The sequence below is a fragment of the Macrotis lagotis genome, chromosome 1 (genome assembly GCF_037893015.1).
Source record: "Macrotis lagotis isolate mMagLag1 chromosome 1, bilby.v1.9.chrom.fasta, whole genome shotgun sequence".
NCBI classification, from domain to species: domain Eukaryota; kingdom Metazoa; phylum Chordata; class Mammalia; order Peramelemorphia; family Peramelidae; genus Macrotis; species Macrotis lagotis.
This window is the reverse complement of record NC_133658.1, coordinates 159,465,141-159,483,541: the sequence shown is the minus strand read 5'-3', so window position 1 is coordinate 159,483,541 and position 18,401 is coordinate 159,465,141. Positions and strand designations below refer to the sequence as shown.

At 35.6% G+C, this 18,401-nt stretch overlaps 1 long non-coding RNA gene across 38 annotated transcripts in view; it reads left to right on the top strand.

Moving 5' to 3' along the window:
- LOC141504332 (uncharacterized) overlaps nucleotides 1–18,401 on the top strand; it is a 1,263,877-nt gene that overhangs the window by 470,685 nt on the left and 774,791 nt on the right. For 3 of the 38 annotated variants that reach the window (XR_012473300.1, XR_012473307.1, XR_012473294.1), the window contains one exon: nucleotides 4,213–4,876. The exons of 34 other annotated variants lie outside the window; for them this stretch is intronic. This is a non-coding gene — a long non-coding RNA (uncharacterized LOC141504332). The remainder of the gene's footprint in view (nucleotides 1–4,212; nucleotides 4,877–18,401) is intronic. One more of the 38 variants, XR_012473305.1, reaches the window with a different exon arrangement.

The window sequence follows — 18,401 nt, the reverse complement described above, 5'->3', positions numbered from 1 at the left end:
GACTTCAGTTTCCTCATTTTTAAAGTGTTCAGGGCTAGGTACAGGCTCAGGTTGATAGTTTCCTGAGAATTTTCTAGTTCTAAAATGCTATGAGTCTCTTTCTTTCTTTCGGTCAATAGGAAGGTTGTTAGAACCAAGACTCTTGTAGAGAAAGAAAAAGTCCAAATGAGTTGACTGAATACAGGCACAGAAGCAGAAGTGATGGGGTTTTGAGAACAATAGATGTAAACTGAGGGAATAAGTAGAAAGAACTGAGTTTTGTGCCAGTAACTGTGGAGGATAATGAAGAAGTATCTGACTCAAAAGCAGAGGTGATCCTCTTCTCATTAAAATTAACCTGTCCACCTTTATATTTAATCCCCTCTCCTCTCATCTCATTCGTGACTTGACCTCATCATTCAAACCCTTTCCCATGCAACTTCAGCCTTGCTCTTTTACTGACTTCTCTAATTATAAATTTGCTATGCTAAAAAACAAACAAGAAATAGCCCCCACAGTTTTCTGCTGACTCTGCCCCACCCCAATCCTATCATCCTTTCTCTTCTCTGCCAAGCTTCATGACCAGATTTCTTCACCACCAATACTCCCCAGGAATATTTTTTTGCTTGCTGCCTCCACTCACTCATCACATAGTCACTCCTCAGTCTCATAGAATTTAGGTGTCAACCCCAACATTTCACTAACAAAAGCTTTTTTAAAGCCCAATAATATTTTTTCGATTTTTCATTTTTAAAACAATCTTTGTGGCATTCGATGGTATGAACAATCTCTTCTCTCTTGATTTTCTCACTTCTTCAATTTCATTGACAAGCACTCATCTTTCTCTGCCATTTTTTTGGCTTCTCATATTCTCTGGCCCTTTAAATGTGGGTGTTCCGCAATGTTTTACCCTAGGCCTGCTTTTCTTCTTTCCTTTTTACACTCTCTCCCTTGGTGATCTCATTCACTTTCATGGTTTCAATTAACACCTCTATTCAGATGATTCCCAAATCTATTTCTCAACCCCCCAGTGTCACTTTGGAAACTCTAGGCTGGTGGAAATGGGGAGGGGAATATGCCACACCCTCTAACCTCAAAATTGTCATTACAGAAAACCCAGCAACCTCTATTGAATAAATCAATCAAATGGGTAAATTAAAATATTAACTTATTCTTAATGAATCTGGGAGAAGTAATGTACTTTGATCATTGAATGAAATCATATGATACCAGACATATAGGAAATGTACTGTAATTGGTTCAAAGAGTCAGTCACATTTTGTATCTATATTTATTATGCTAAAAGTATTAGGAAAATCTAGCAGCAGGCCAAAGTAGTGATGGTTTAGGGAATTGCCATGAGAGTATTGGGAATAGTGTTCCTTTTCTTTCACCCCTTTCCCCAACTTCCAGAGGACAACCTTGTAAACTTCAAAGATTAGGAGTGGTGTCCCTGGAGCAGCAATGGAAGACATTAGCAAAGATATATGCCAAGGACAAATTAGTCACACCAAGAAAAAGGATGCTTGAAGATTTTACAGTTTATCAATCCTCAGAGCCTAGAAAACTACATATTAAAAGAAACTTCACAAGGACTCTAAAAAGGGAGGAATAGTTATTTAGTAAATAGGATCTAGTGATCCTTTTTAAATGTGTCGTATAAGCTTGAACCCACTTTCTCCTTTAATACTTTGTGTAATTGTGGAAGAGTATACCCATAACTATAAAGTTATACAACTATCCCAGCTATATTATTTTTATTAGAAAGCTTTTTCCCCCTAAAAACTAATTAAATCTAGCTGTTAGCCATTGAGGAGCATACTATATTGGCCCTTATGCACAGTAGTACTATTAATCTCCAATGACACCTTCTGGGGAACCTAAGCAGCTAATTCAAAGGAGAGTTGGGAAGTAGCTCCACTTTCCAGAGTGTTACAATGGTATTTTCAACTGCTTACAGAATTTCACCTAGTTATGCTAGCACCTCAACATATCTAAATTTCTATCACTGCTTCCCTAAACTGTCACTCTAAGGACAGTGAGGTAGTTCAGTAGAAAGAGCACTGGCTATGGAATCAAGAGGACCTGAGTTCAAATCCACTCAGATACTTGATATTTACTATCTGTGTGGCCTTGGGCAAATCACTTAACCCCATTGCTACAAGGAAAAAAAAATCCTTCTCTCTCTCTGACTCTAATTATTCTTATCCATAGTACTAAGATCCAAGAAGTCACCTAAATTCATTATGTTGGAAGTGTCTTTTATTATTCCTTCTCTTTCTTTCTATAGGAAACTAGATGCTTCACTAGATAAGGTCCTGGAATCAGGAAGACCTGAATTCAAATGTGACCTTAGATATTTAATAGTCATGTGGTCTTAGGCAAGTTACTTTACTTCTCTATATGCCTCCTCAACTGGAAGAAGGGGATAACAATAACACCTACCTCTCAGGGTTGTTGTGAGGTTCAAATGAGATAATACATTGACTAGCTTATAGTAAGCACTTAATAAATGCTTCTTCCCCCCTCTCTTTTCTCTATCACTCCAAAATACAATTACTCTCCAAGTTCTAATGTCTCCACCTCTTCCATATTGTTTGTACATCATGTAGTCCCAACTTTTTATTCACCCTATTACCACCCTAGTTCTTGACCTTATCTTGTTTCATACAGACTAGCCTCTATCTTGGTATTCCTACTTCCAAGTTATACAAACCCCTCCCCACCCCATATCCATCTTCCAGACTACTCCCTGAATCATATTCATAATATGCTACAGACTTGATGACACATATATTCTCAAAAACGTTTCATGGTTTCTTGGAATAAAAGATAAATAAGCAAACAAACAAACAAACAAATAAATAAAACTCCCGATTCTGACCTTAAAAATTCTCCACAATATGGTTCTAGTTCCCTTTCCAGCTTATTTGATTCTACTCCTTTTGTGTAGTAAATTGGACTAACCTAGTCTTTACCTCACCTTCCTGGTCTATGCTCTCTCCCATCTCTCTAATTGGACTCCTTTCCCATATCTATCTTCAAAGTCCAGTTAGTATAAAGTCATGAAACTTCCATGAAACTCTCTTTCCCTTCTTCTCACATCTCCTCCTCTCCCCTCCCCCTTCAGTCTTTTCCAGACACCTTCATGGTTTCAAGTAGGGCCTGTTAACTGTGACTGACACAAAACATTTCATTGAATCTAGGTTGTCTTTATTTTATACACACACACACACACACACACACACATATATATATACATATATATATTGTTTATTTCTTAGATAATTATAACTGCAAGTGCCATACTTCCTCACTTAGGGAATATAAATGAATTGATATGGCATGATTTAGAAAATATGTGTGTCTATATATGTATCTATCTATCTATATCTATATATTTACATTTATATATAAGTCTACATTTATACTTAGCTTTATTAATAATTGAAGATTTTTTGGAGTCTTTATGCATTAGAATTAAGTCTCCCTTCCCTATAAAATCTGAGTTAACATTCCGATTATGGAATACTCTGGGGAGAAAACCATGAACAATTTCATAAGTCCACTTGATTTTCCACTTGAGAGAATCACCCCAAAGCCATTGCATTCTCCTAACATATACCTGACAATTTAAGAGACAGAAAATCCTGGGAAGATTCATGTTCTTAATAAATTGACTAGTATCTTATATAGTCTGATAGTTTCTTGTTTTCTTTTGTTTTTTACCCCCTTAAACCATCTGAAAAGGTTTCTCACTATTGTAATTAAAGCATCATAAATATGTTTCTATATAGTTCCAAATGACAGCATAACACTTGTAATCCATATATAACCCTAGACAAAAGCTTTACTAACTAAACTTAAAATGGGGAGCATTACTATCCCCTCCTAATTACATTACTAAAAAATCCCAAACTGTAAGTTTAAAGGCAGACAGAGAGAGCAGACAGTATCTTGCTCTCTACCAGTCATCATCTGAAAAACCCAAAAAAGGTGGGAGCATCTCAAAAACTTGTTAGAAATGGGTCTTCATGTAACATAAAGGAAACTGTAGGAAACCATTTGGGGATTCATCATATTTCCAGTCTGGAGAACTGCTATCACATTATCCCAATATGGATGCAGATTTGAAGATCTATAGTAAGCCACTGTCTCTAGCTATCCTCTAATAAATGTCTTTTGGATGCATGAATCATGTATATGAGTTTCCTTTCCCTCTCTTTGTTGCAGACACTAGTTTGAGGACAGATTTCCTATGGATGGTAAAGTACTTCAGATGCTCCTATTTGTGAATGACATTTATATAGATTGAATCAAACCCCAGGACATCTCAGATCCTCTTTGAAGAGATCTATATTTATCAAAGAAGTCTGATCTATTTATTCACACAAGATAAACCAAGTAGATGAAGTATTTCTCTTGCCCAGATTTCAGTTTGTATTTGAATGTATTCTTATGGATCTTGCGAAACAATTTGTACATAAAGAAGAAGAAAATGGACTGGATCGCTTTTGAGAATTTGAAAAAACAAATTGACTCTAAGCTTTTGATGAAAGCAAAGGTTCATCTTTTCAATAATAACATATTGCCAATGTTGCTATAAGGCAGGAAAATGAAACACTCTATTGCCTCCAAAAAGGTAAGATAAGCATCATGTAGAAAGCAATGGAGAAGCACATGGTAGATCTGAACAGGCCAATGAAGTAGATACTCCAATGAGAAACTTAAAAGAATAATAGAAGAAAAGAAGTCATCAACAATTTCAATGACAGGAAGAGTTGATGGGCTGGTCATGTTGCAGAATGAATGATGACAACTGGACGCTTCACCTGCATGATATTAAGAGAAAATGAGAAAGCTCTAATACATTGGGTGGATATTCTGTGGCAAAGAAGTATGTGGAAAAGAGTTTCATAGAATGATTGGGCATGGGTAGATTGTGATCTGTGTTGTTGGAGAAAAAAGTCTGAATAAATGAGATTATACTGCCATTTTGAATTTGCAAGGAATTTCAATGGCTAAGAGAAAAACTTGTCAAACCAAACTCCTTGTTCTAAAAATGCCTTAAATTAAAAGAGTCTTATTCTAATTGCTGAAGTGAGGCATCCTAAATTAAGCTATTGCTTCTATTCATCCCAAGAATTATTTTATTTTATTTTATTTTAATTTTAATTTTTTTTTTCTTTTTTGCAAGGCAATGGGGGTTAAGTGGCTTGCCCAAGGCCACACAGCTAGGTGATTATTAAGTGTCTGAGGCTGGATTTGAACTCAGGTAGTGTTGACTCCAGGGCTGGTGCTCTATCTACTGCACCACCTAGCCTCCCTCATACCAAGAATTATTATTTGCCACAAGTTGAAAATGATCCCTTGTTCAGATTTTACTAATGATTCTTACTTGGACTCTCCTTTGCAACTAATTCAATCCTCGTATCATGATTATTTGTGTACCCTTCTTTAGCCTTCTCCTTCCATTATATTGTAATCTTGAGAGCAGAGGTTATTATTAAACTCAGGCTTATATCCCCGTTATCAAACACGGTACCTGAAATGTCATCGGCAGTGAACAAATTTTAACTAAATTGATACAAAATACAGATGGTAGTCCTTACCTTAAGTAGTTTGAAATGGAGTTAATTGAATTAAGAGATACTAAATGTATTATGGTAAAAATATAATCCAAAATTTACAGAAACCTTGGAAATAGAACCTTTGAAAAAGAGCTCAAATCATCAGCATTTAGCTAAGGCAGAGCTCAAATGTTAGTATCTTTCAAGCATAGGGGTGCTAGGAGCAAGAGATTAGAGGGTAGCATTGATACTAAAATATCAAGTTAGACAATGTGAATTTATTAAGCTCCAAACACACAATATCAGAAAGCTACACAGAAGAGAAACTAGAAGAAAGATTGAGGGGGGAAAATAGGATATCTGAATACCAAACTCTGTGCTAAGTGCTTTTTACAAATATTATCTCATTTGATTTTCACAGCAAATACAGATGGACTTCTTTAAGAAAAGTGGTCATTTTAAATTGTGGAACAACCACAGAACCCATTATGAATGCACAGAATTTGAAGGAATAGATATCAAGAAGGATCATGCAAATCCTTACTTTGATATAATGAATACAGAAATTGTTATTGCCACAATTTCAAATAAGAAAAGTCTTAGGGAATCAAAATCTAATTAAGGCTAAAAGTAGACAACCTAGCTGATTAATACATCTATTTATAGTGCTTAGCAGACTTAAGTCCTATGGTTAGAACTTATTACTTCCTCCCAAAATTTAATGCCTGCATATAAAAAAAGACATATATATATATATATATATATATATATATATGTATGTGTGTGTGTGTGTGTGTATGTATATATATATACATATATATATATATTTATCTGAGAAGGGTTATCACTTTAAGGTGTTGTCTATTATTTATACACAGTATGAATATTTTCAGCTGGTTTCCTGAGAGAGGGATTTTGCTAAAAGAATGACAAAGCAATAAGCTTCTAAACTGGGTAAGGAGGGGAAAGGGTGGAACTAGAGGAAAAGAAAGGTAGTACAAAACACCTTGCTAACTGTTCATTTTTATCTTAGGACTAGTTCTGGTTCCCAAAGAAATGTAAGATTGTCTCTAAACCTGAGTGTTTTTTTTTTCCTTTTAATAAAGGACTGGGCAAAATGTATCTTCCTTTGGGACCATTATGTATGGAAAACATCTCTGTTTCTGGTATTCCAAAATTCATAAATAGGGGATACTTTTCACTTCTCACTCCCTATTTGTACAAAATATCATCTTGCTGATAGATAACTCAGATTGCTTTGTTCATTTTTGCTGAACTTCATCAGGATTGCAAAGAATCTCAAGTTTCATGTGGATGTCCCCTCTAGCGAAGCACATCACAACTTGTCCCCTTTTTCATGTCCTGTGTGATTCTTGGCCATCTTCCTCCAGTGGTCATTCACAGAGGATCTACTTATGTACTGGTGATGTTCCCTGAGAGCTTTGATTTTGTGTGTTCCTCTGCTGCACCTAGGCCTTCTCTTTGCAATCCCTTCCTTTTGTTACATAAGCAGTGCAGCTTCTTTCCTAATTGTACAGTTTCTCAATCATATCCCTTATATTCCATAAGTCATCCTGAGAAATAGTCTGTGGCCTCTTTGTTCCTTGCAAACATCACTTTATTGATTCCTGAATCATCCGCAACTTTTATTCATAAATTGTGGTATTCCAAGATTGGCAACCATACAATGAAAAAACATACATATTGCTGAACAACAATAAAAATGTAAAAAATATTTATGGAGAGAAAATAGAAGGGAATTTAGTCTTTAGTTTAAAAAAATTACATTTCCTAATTTTTCTGATTTTTATTCTCTTCAAATCATATCCATATATATAGCCACATTTGAGATTACATGAGGAAAGAATGATCAGTTAAGTGGCACAGTTGCTAGAGGATCAGGTCTGGAGTTAGGAAGACCTGAGTTGGAGACTTCACGAGTTGTATGAACCTGGACAAGTCACTTAACCCCTTTTGCCTCAGGTTCCTTAACTGTAAAATGAGCTGGAGAAGGAAATGGCAAACCAGTTCAGTATCTTTGCTAAGAACACCCTAAATGGAGTCACAAAAAGTCAGACATGACTGAAATGACTTGATCTACAAGAAAAGGAAATACAAATATATATATATATATATATATATATATATATATGAATACAGATTATAGATATATGTATAATGTGTTCAAGAGAGACAGAGAGAGCAATACATACAGAAACAAGAGAGAAACATATGGGGGGGAAGAGAGACAGGGAGAGAGAGAGAGAGAGAATGAGGAGATATGACTTCTAATTCTGACTTTTATTCCATCTTAAATGTATGGTTATGGATTAATTATTTTATCTTCTGAGCCTCAGTTTTCTTATCTATAAATGGAGATAATGTCTCTAATACCTATGAGAAATAATGGTATTTTGTAAACTTAAAAATACTATAAAATCTCTCATTTTTATAGCAATAATAATAATAATGATCAATTTTTATACAGCACTTTAAGATTAACACATTACTTTATAAATATTATCTCATTTGATCCTCTCAACATCCCTGGGAGGTAGATGCTATTATTATTCCCATTTTATAGATGAGGACACTGAGACAAAGTTTCAAGGACTTGCCCAGGGTCATGCAGCTAAAAAATATCTGAGGCTGAATTTGAGCTCATCTTGCAGGTCCAGCCCTCTATCCACTGGTTAGCCAACTTCCCATTTCTTTCTCATGTGACCTCAAAGGTGGCTTCATATGTCTGTCCACTGTGCCATGCAGCAGCAGTAACAATGGCATGTGACTTCAATGACTCACTCTTTAAAAAAAATTTAAAAATTTAAAAAATTAAAAAAAAATTTTCTTTGGTTGTCCCATTTATAAAGTGGGGAAAACAAGACCACCCTACATACCTCCCAAGATGGTTATGGGGATCAAATAAAATGAATCCAATAGTGATGTGAATCGCCCAAGATCATCTTTATCATCACTTACAAATGGCGGCACTGTTGATTCAGCACTGCCCATCTGTCTTGACTTTCCTATTAGACCCAAAACTCCTTGTTGTCAAAAGATTATAGATTTAGAACAAACCTTAGTTACCTTAGAGCCTATAAGGCCTAGTGAGCCTGTGATTTATCCAATGTCATGCAGTTCATAAGTGAAAGAACTAGCATTTGAACCCAGTATTCCAAATCTGCCCCCTTCCATGTATCACATTGACTTTCAAGTCTATAAATTTATACGTGAATCTGAAGCACTCAATTCAGCAGTTAAAAATCACAGGGCTAAAGGGTTTTAGAGCTGAAAGGAAATCTAATAGCCTCGTTTTAGAGTAAAGAAACATATTTGATGTCAAACGGCTCACTCATGGCGATGCAAGGTCTAGAACCTGAATATTCTAATAATCAATCCAGTGTTCTTTTCACTATACCCTAATGGTGTTGAATTGAGCCAATCTGATGACATTAGAGGGAGGAAACAGAGAAATAGGCAAGGTAATAATATGCTTTCTGCCCAGTAGGTATAGAGGCTCAATAAACACTTGTTGGCAGCCCAGCAGCCTCCCTGCCCTGACCAGAGAAGTGGCAGCCTTCCAAGAATGAGATTCAGTGGTCCCAACCTTCTTGCCCCCTACCAAACAAGCTCCACGGGGCCTTTATTCAAGCGTGGTTTTGGCATCAGTAGCTGTGCCTGAATGGAAGGATTTCAGGGGGGATGCACCTGTTGCCTGTGTTTCTCCTCTGACTCCCCAGCCTCCCCTTTGGATTTTTCCAGAGCTTTACCATCCTACAAGATTGACAGCTTACTCTTAGTTGGGAACAGAAGGTAGGAAGTGGTCTTTTTAAACTTCCCTTGTAACCCAGCCTGCCAAAAATCAGCCACCAAACCGGTTGTATTTTCTCTGGCAGCTGTGAATCTCTCTGTTGCCCTAAGAAAACAGATTACTGTCCAGAGCAAAGTCCATGGTTGTTTCCTTTCTGGAGTTAGATCAAATTCTGAAATAAAGGTTTCCTGGAGCCCATTGCACCCACCGGTTCAGTTTATTTTATCTGTCTCCACCTGCAGGGAGGGGAATTAACCTGCTGCACATGGCCTGGGTCAATTGGAATGAATGTGAGGAAATCAAGTCTTGGTGAATTTCGACAACACACGTCCTTGTTCCTGCAGCTGATCATTGTGCTGTGGACCCAGCTCTCAATTGTACTTTGTGTAACTTGATCTGTTTTCTTTCTTTACTGTAGCCTCTATGCGCCAAGTTCCACTTTGCCCCCGTCTGTGGTCTGTTTATAGAGTTAGGTTTGGGAGAGTTTTTTGTTTTCTTTCTTTGAAATTCACTTTACTTACTGTATGCTATATATAACTTGCAGTGGCTGTATTCATGCATCTTTTCATTAACCCTTTGGAGAAACCCAATATGTAGTGTGTCAGCACTTACTGTATCCAAGGTACAGGGCTTGATGCTCAAAATATCAAGACCCAAAAATAAACATTATATAGTATTCACATTAAAAGTGTTATCACAAGCACATACATAGCCTCACATGCCCATATGAGAGGGCAGGGGACTTATATTAACAATATGGTGTGATATAAAGAGCCTTAGGTTTAGAATCAGACTATCTGGATTTTGTTCTGATTGGGACTTAATAAGTATTTGGCTGGGCAAATAACCACCTCTTGGAACTTTACAAATTTTATGCCACTTGATAATATTTGGTTTCATCATCTGTAAAATGAAAGTTAGACTACATGGTCTCTGCCATCTCTCTCCTGCTGAGACCACTCAAATAGTAAAACTTTGAAAATTCTTATTTAGCCAGTAACTACTGGTGATATTACTAACCTGATTCTAGTGAACAAAAAGGATGATAAGTTACTAAACCTGGTTGGGAATCTTGCAGTGTAATATTTCCCCCAGTTGAACAGAAATATTGGAAGAATGCCAGGTTTTCTATAGTCCTCGGAAAATAACAACCTTCTTCTATTCCCAGTTCTGCCTCTTTCTCAGTGGCCATATTGACTCTCCTTCCAGAGGATGTGGATTGTTGCCTTATCCAGTGCAAATCAGTTCTTGAACCCTGTCCCATGGCAAACCTTAGCTCTTGCTTGGTGGCAGAATGAATAGAGTACTGGACCTGGAGGCAGGAAGACTCATCTTCCTGAGTACAAATCTGATCTCAGATACTTATTAGTTATTTGACCCTGAGCAAGTCACTTAACTCTGTTTACCTCAGTTTCTTCATCTGTTAAATGAGTTGGAGAAGGAAATGGCCAACTATTCCATTATCTTTGCCAAGAAAAACTCAAAGGGGCCAGGGAAGGGGGAGGGGGGTGGTCATCATAAAAAGGTAGACATTGGTTTTTTTTGTCTGATCTTGGTATAATGGAGATCCTCTGTGCAGAAACAAATAGAATGAGTTCAATTTTATATAGTACAAAGTCAATTAAAAATATATAGCAAAACACCAAAAATCTAACTTGGGAATGTGCCTGCTTCCCACTTCCAGTTTCTCTTAGAGCTAGATGTTATCCACATAGCACATAAGAGACTATGACCCTAGGAGTTCTAGAAAAGTGAACATTTCTGAGGTTTATCATCCCCCAACTGCTGTGTGGGGCATAGTATTCCATACAACATGACATAGTTCCAGACTGATGGTCTACTTAATTGTACAGTAGGAATGATCTTTAGAAAGACTTGGGACTTTTAGACTCAGGACCTCTTGGTTCCTCTTTACTAACATAGGCCATAGATATATGATTCAGTGGACTAAAGGGAAGATAGGAGCCACAGCCAATACATTTGCAGTGTCAGCTGTCCTGTGGTTGTCAGGAACCACTGATTTCTTCCCAACATGGCAAGTCCATGCTTGTAGAAGAGGAATTTAGGTACAGGTGGGTCAAATTATCAAAGAAACTTCCCTCTTTGTACTTCATCTTTACCCTCTGATTTTTTTATCTGATCTTTAACCATGAGAGTCAAGCTTCTTCTTAAATAATATTTTTCCTGATTACTTGTAAAGGCAATTTTAAAATTCATTTTAAAAAGTTGAATTTCATTTTTTTCTCCCTCCTCAAAGTTCTCATCTATTTGCTATATGTTATATTTGTGCAATCATGTTAAACAAATTTCCATATTAGTCATGTTGTGAAAAAAGTAACAGACCAAAAGAAAAAAAAACCCTTGAAAAAATAAAGTGAAAATAGTATGCTTCAATGGGTATTCAGACTCCATCAGTTCTTTCTCTGGAGGTGGAAGCCATTTTCCATTATGATTTCTTTGCAATTGTCTTAAGTCATTGAATTGCTGAGAAGAGCTAAGTGATTCATAGCTTATCATCACACAATGTTACTTTTATTATGTTCAATATTCTCCTGGCTCTGCTTACTTCACTTTGCATGTAAATCTCTCCAGGTTTTCCTGAAATCTAGCTGCTTGTCATTTCTTTTAGCATAATACTATTTCAATACATTTCTATACCACAGCTTATTCAGTCATTCCCCAATTGATGGGCATCCCTTCAATTACCAACTTTTTTGTCACCACAAAAATAGCTACTATAAATATTTTTGTACATGTAAGTCTTCCTTTTAGAACTTCCCTTTTGGAGACCATCACATCTCTTTTGATTCTTCCAGTAAATGCTTGAACCTAGATGTTTCCTTGTATTCTGCCTCCATAATTATGAAGGTATGAGTGGGGGAGGGAGCACAAATAGAGGATGTTACGCAAAATTGCTTAGAATAAAGCATTTGTAGAGCAATTAAAATGAGATTTGCTGTTTTACAAATCTGTATGATCACACACTGTAAAGAATTGAAAGGATCAGAGTCCAAGAATAAATTCAGTATGTTTTTTTAATAGATCAGATTCTTACAGCATGGACTCATTTTAAAATATTTATTATTTATAATTTAAAGGTAGAGAATAAAAAGGACATGGTTGTTCTTTGTCCTTTCAGTGACCTACAATCCTTTCACTTTTCAGGTCTTTCCAAATCCCTGAATACTTACACTGACTATCCATGTCAAATCACATCAACAAGCATTTTTTTAAAGCACTTAAATTGTTTCATACTCTGGGAATATAATTACAAGTAGAAAGAAAGTCCCTAGTCTCAAGGAGCTTACATTCTAATGGGGGAAGACAACACATTATAGGAAACTGAAAAAAAATACTTGGTGATGGCTGGTAAAGAAAATCTGGAGTATAGGCTGAAGAGGGATGAAATTGACTGCTCTAATCACCTTTCTTATATGGATAGCTTCTGAGGAGCTAGTCAGGTGGAGGATTCTTCTAACATATCAATGAGATTGGAATGAGGCTTCAGGATAAAGAGCTAGGACATGCAAGAGAAAACTCAGAGTGAAGCTTTCCCTTTCTTACCATATTGGAGAATTGGTTCATCTCTGCACTGTCCTCTAAACAAAATTCCTTGGGTTCTTGTCCTTTAATCAGTCAAACGTTCCAAAACCTCCCCAACTTCTTGATTTGCTTCCACTATCATCTACCTTATTCTTTTTTGTTGTTGTTTTTCAAGGCAATGGGGTTGAGTGGCTTGCCCAAGGTCACACAGGTAGGTAATTATTAAGTGCCTGAGATTGAATTTGAACTCAGGTCCTCCTGATTCCAGGGCTGGTGCTCTATCCACTGCACCACTAGCTGCCCCACAACCTCCCTTATTCTTATTCCCATGGTGTTAAGTGGAGCTGAAAAAAGTCAGAAAACCATGCTGACTTGGTTCTCAACAAGTTTATGTTACGTAATCTTGATTGGACATTCTTTATTATGAGGTGTTTCTTTTATACCTTCCTAATTGACTCTTTCACCATATTGACTACTCTAAACTTTTTAATTCATTCTGATTTCCCCCTATACTCAGTCACTCAATGTTTTCAGTAGAGAATCTCCTCTCATATTTGATTTTTAAAAAATTGAAGTCATATACCAAGCCCTCCACTTGTCAAATAGTGACATTTCTACCTTCCCAACATCTCTGTAATGTGGCTCCTTATATTTTTGCCACTGTAGACCAAGACCCCATCACTTCTTAATAGTACTATGGGAATGATCAGCTAATTGGTTTTTCTGCCACAAATCTCTCCCCAATTCCATTCATTGTACATTTAGCCACCTGCCAAAGTGATATTCCTACTGTCCAGTATAGACTTTTCTATATTTTTAATACTTTGTTAAACCTTTCACATACTCTAAACTTCAACAACAAGGCCTTTTTTTCTTGTCTTTCCAACTTCAAAACCTTTCACAAATCGTCCTCTATATATAGGATATTCTAAACCCTCACCTCTTCCTCTTCATTTCCCTGGTATCCTTCAGGAATCAACTCAAATCCCTCTTTCTCTAAGAGGACTTTCTCAATCCTTCTGTCCTTTCTCTCCTACTAGCACTTTCCCTCTGATATTATTTTCCAGTTAAACTGTACATATCAGGTGTGTATATATATATATATATATATATATATATATATATATATATATATATATATATATTATTTCTCCCAATTAGAATAGAATAGAACCATGTTTTAGCCATATCTTTGTATCTCTAACTCTTAACATAATGTCTGGTGCACAGTAAATGTTTAAATAAATGCTTCATGACCAACTCAATGAATGAAGCACCTAAAGACTCCTGAAGGAAGCTTGGGACCAGTTAACAACACTACTCAATGGAGAGTGTTTTTGAACCTAGTCACAACTTTCTGAGATGGTTAAGAGGTTGGTTTATAGTAGAGGCACTTTGGAGATTGTTACTCATCTTGACCAGAGTGAGTAATGGCATGCTCACATTGAAGTAAGGAGAAAAGAATGATCATCTTCATCTTAATATCATGGGAGAGGTTAGACTTATAAGATAAATTCTGTGGGCTGTCAAAAGAACTTGGACCCCAGCTCTGGAGATCATGGAAAAACTATTACTACATAATGTCTAGGTTATTTGGACAGTTGGGTGGCAACAGTGGATAGCGTGAAGGGCATGGAATCAGGAAGACTTCATCTTTCTGAGTTTAAATATGCCCTCAGACACCTACTTTCTAGCTACATGACCCTGGGCAAGTCACTGAACTCTTATTTATCTCAGATTCTTCATCTGTAACATGAGCTGGAGAAGGAAATGGCAAACTCTACTCCATTATCTCTGCCAAGAGAACCCCAATTGAGGTTACAAACAGTGAGACACAATTAAAAAATGACTGAACAACAACAATCTAGGTCATAAGATCACGGCTTAGAGGAGGAGTCTTTGTGATTAACTAGTCAACCCTCTTACTTTCCAGTTGAGTAGATTGAAACTCAAAGCAATTATATGATTTGCCCAGGGTTACATGGGTAGTAAATGGCAAAGTTGGGATTCAAATTTAGGTTCGTACAAATCAACTATTCTTTCATCTCTCTCTCTCTCTCTCTCTCTCTCTCTCTCTCTCTCTCTCTCTCCTTAGAAACCAGTCTATTCCTCTTTTGGAGAGAAGTACATGCATTGGGATTTAGAAATAGTTGGGGTTTTGTGAATTTAGGGAAATTTTTTAGATGGGGAATTTTTTTTTTAATTTTCATCAAAGGACTAAAGCACTTACTAACACATTCAGAATATAATTTTTGTTTCTTATTGTGGGAGCAAGGTCATCATGCTTTAGGCAAAAATTGAAGTAAAATGACTGAGGCACTTAATTAGTGAGTGTTAAATCAAATCTTAGTAAATGACTGTTTGTCCCCTAATTTAATTTACCATTTTTTTTCCTTCCCACCATTCAAACAACAGAATTTCTACCTCTTCTAGGAAAGCTTCCATACTTGAAGGGGGAAAGGATTTTGGGGAATGAGTCTCATAATCCCCTTTATATTTTCGAGCTCATGAAATAAAATAAAATTTATTTTTCATTTCAATTGAATTTATCCTAAATAACTTGGTCCACGTTAGCATTAGCTATAACAAACAATTGAGGCTTTCCTTAATCCTTTGGGATACCAACAACTCTATCACCTATCTAGGCCACAATATTGGCTTTGTTGTAGGAATCTCACATTTGAAATTATCCAATTGTAGCCACATTAGTTGTTTTTATTAATAATAAAATGGGCAAAAATTAATCATTAAATTTAATTTCATTATTTAGTCAAAGACCAACAAATATGGATGCATGACATGCTATATTGCCCACCATTTTCTTCATGTATCCTTCCCTGATTCTACCTCCTGTACCCCACTAACAATGCTCTGCCCTACTAACAACCTTATTTTATTTTGTATGTAAATTCTGTTTCAAAAAACTCCTTCCATAGTCTGTAAAAACTGTTACTATCTCTTAAAGAGAGTATGAAAGAAGTTATATTTAAACCAAACCTCACACTATACAAATGGGTAAGTAACCTATATATAAAAAGTGATATCATAAGCAAATTAGAGAAACATGGACAAAATATCTATCAGATCCATCAATAAGACAAGCATTCATGACTAAACAAAGGATAATGAAGATCACAGGAGATAAAATTTTTGATTATGTAACATTAAAAAAAGTTTTTATACCAACAAATCCAATATAGCTATGATTTAAAGGGAAACCATTAATCGGGGGAAGATCTTTGCAAGTTTCTATGATAAAGTTCCTGTTTCCAAGCTATATATAAGGAACTGAGTTAAATGGATAAGAAAAAGAAAAATTAGTTGGTAAACAGACTAACGATGTGAACAGACAGTTGTCAAAGGAAGAAACCCAGACTGTCTGTAGCCATATTTTTTTTAAAAATGCTCCAAACCACTAATTAGACAAATGCAAATTAAAGCAATTCTGAGATTCCACCTCACACTCATCAAAAAGGCAAAGATAATAAAAATATGATAAATATTGGAGGGGATGTGGGAAAAGAGGCACACTGATTCATTGTTAGTGTATACCTGTCAGTATTTGTAATCATTCCAGAGAGCAATTTGGAATTATACACAAAATGCTCCTAAGAGTATGTGTTGTTTGAGTTTTATCACTGTTAGTACTATATCTAAAAGAGATCAAAAAAAGGGAAAAATTCTTTATGTAAAAAACAATATAGCAGCTCTTTTTATGGTGACCAAAAAACCCCCCAAACTCAAAACTAACCTATACCTGGAAACCAAGGGAATGTACATCAATTGAAAAAATAGTATTTGATTGTGATAGGGTACTATTATGTTATAAATGAGGAATAGATGATTTCAAAAAGACATGGAAAGCCTTGGGGTAAAGTAAGCAGAACCAGAAGAACAATTTTTACTTTAACATCTGTATTATAAAAATGTATGATTTTGAGGAATTTTACAAACTAAAGAGTAAAATAAACAGAACCAGAATAATTTATTGAAAAGATACTGAAAAGACAAATAAATTTAAAAGCCGTAAGAAAAAATGATCAGTTTAATGACCATCAAAGTCTCCAGAAGACTGATAATGAAACTTTCTGTGGTTTATAGAGATATTTTATTTAAGATGCAGAATGTGATGTACATTTTTTTGTGTATAGCCATTGAAGGAATTTGTTTTCCTTAACTATTCTTATTCATTACAAGGAATTTGTTTTTCTTTTTTCTCAATGGGTTTAAGAAAATTGATTTCTATCATTTTTAATAATTTGTTTCTTTTTAGAAAGAGATGTTAGTGGTACAGATGTGAAATATAAAATTCACTTTCTGATGAGATATTTATAAGTTACTTAGCTATTTCACTTTTGTTACAAGAGACCTCTCATATAGCAGGATTAAGCTATAAATTTTTGAAATGTGAAAACAAAATACACCAATAAAACTTTTCTAAAAAGTGATGCTTTGGGGGCAGCTAAGTGATACAATAGAGCACTGGTCCTGGAGTTAGGAGGACCTGAGTTCAAATGTGATCTCAGACTCTTAGTAATTATTGAGTTGTAGAATCTTGGACAAGTCACTTAACCCCATTGCCTTGCCAAAAAACCAAACCAAACAAACAAACAAACAAAAATATGATGCTTGAATTGATTTTCTTTAAGTGAAGAGTCTTTTGAAGAAGAGGTGAAGAAAAAATATATACTGACCTTGGAGGAAACAGTCAATGCAAAGGGATGTATGTGGGATTTAGGATGCTTTATATTAGGAACAGTAAGAAGTCCAGTTTAGACCATTAATGCTGGAAATGTTATTTCGAGTCATGTTGTAAATTACTGACAAAACCAGAGGAATTAATACTTTATTCTATAGTCAAAAGGAGGTCATTGGATTTTTTTAAAGGATAATTACATGATCAACATATACTCAAGAAAGATAACTTTGGTGGCAATATTGAAGATGAATTGAAGAGGAATGAGGTGCACCATGGTGATTAATTAAGAAGCCACTAAATAGTACACTGAAAAAGTGTTAAGGGCTTGAACTATTTTGGCAGTAGTGTGAGTATAGAGAGAAGGTGTGTGAGAGAAGTTGTGGAAGTTGAATGGAAAGACTTGGGAATGAATTGCGTATGTGAGGTGGGAAAGATCGAGGAGTCAAGAATCATGCCAAGGATGAGTGGTGGTGGTGCCTTTGACAAGTAGGGAAAATGGAAATGTAATGTGCTCTGTTTTAGATATATTCGAGTTTGAGATTTCTAGGATATATCTAGTTTGAAATGTCCAGTAAGGATTTACTTAGTGATTCAAGACTTAGTAGAGAGATTGAATATATATACATATATACATATATATATATATATATATATATATATATATATATATATATACATACACATACATGCACATATATAATGTACATAGACTCATCAAACCCATAGTAGTTGATGAGGTCATCAAGTGAAAATTAAAAAAAAAAAATAAAAGCAGGACCAGGATAAAATCTGGAAACAC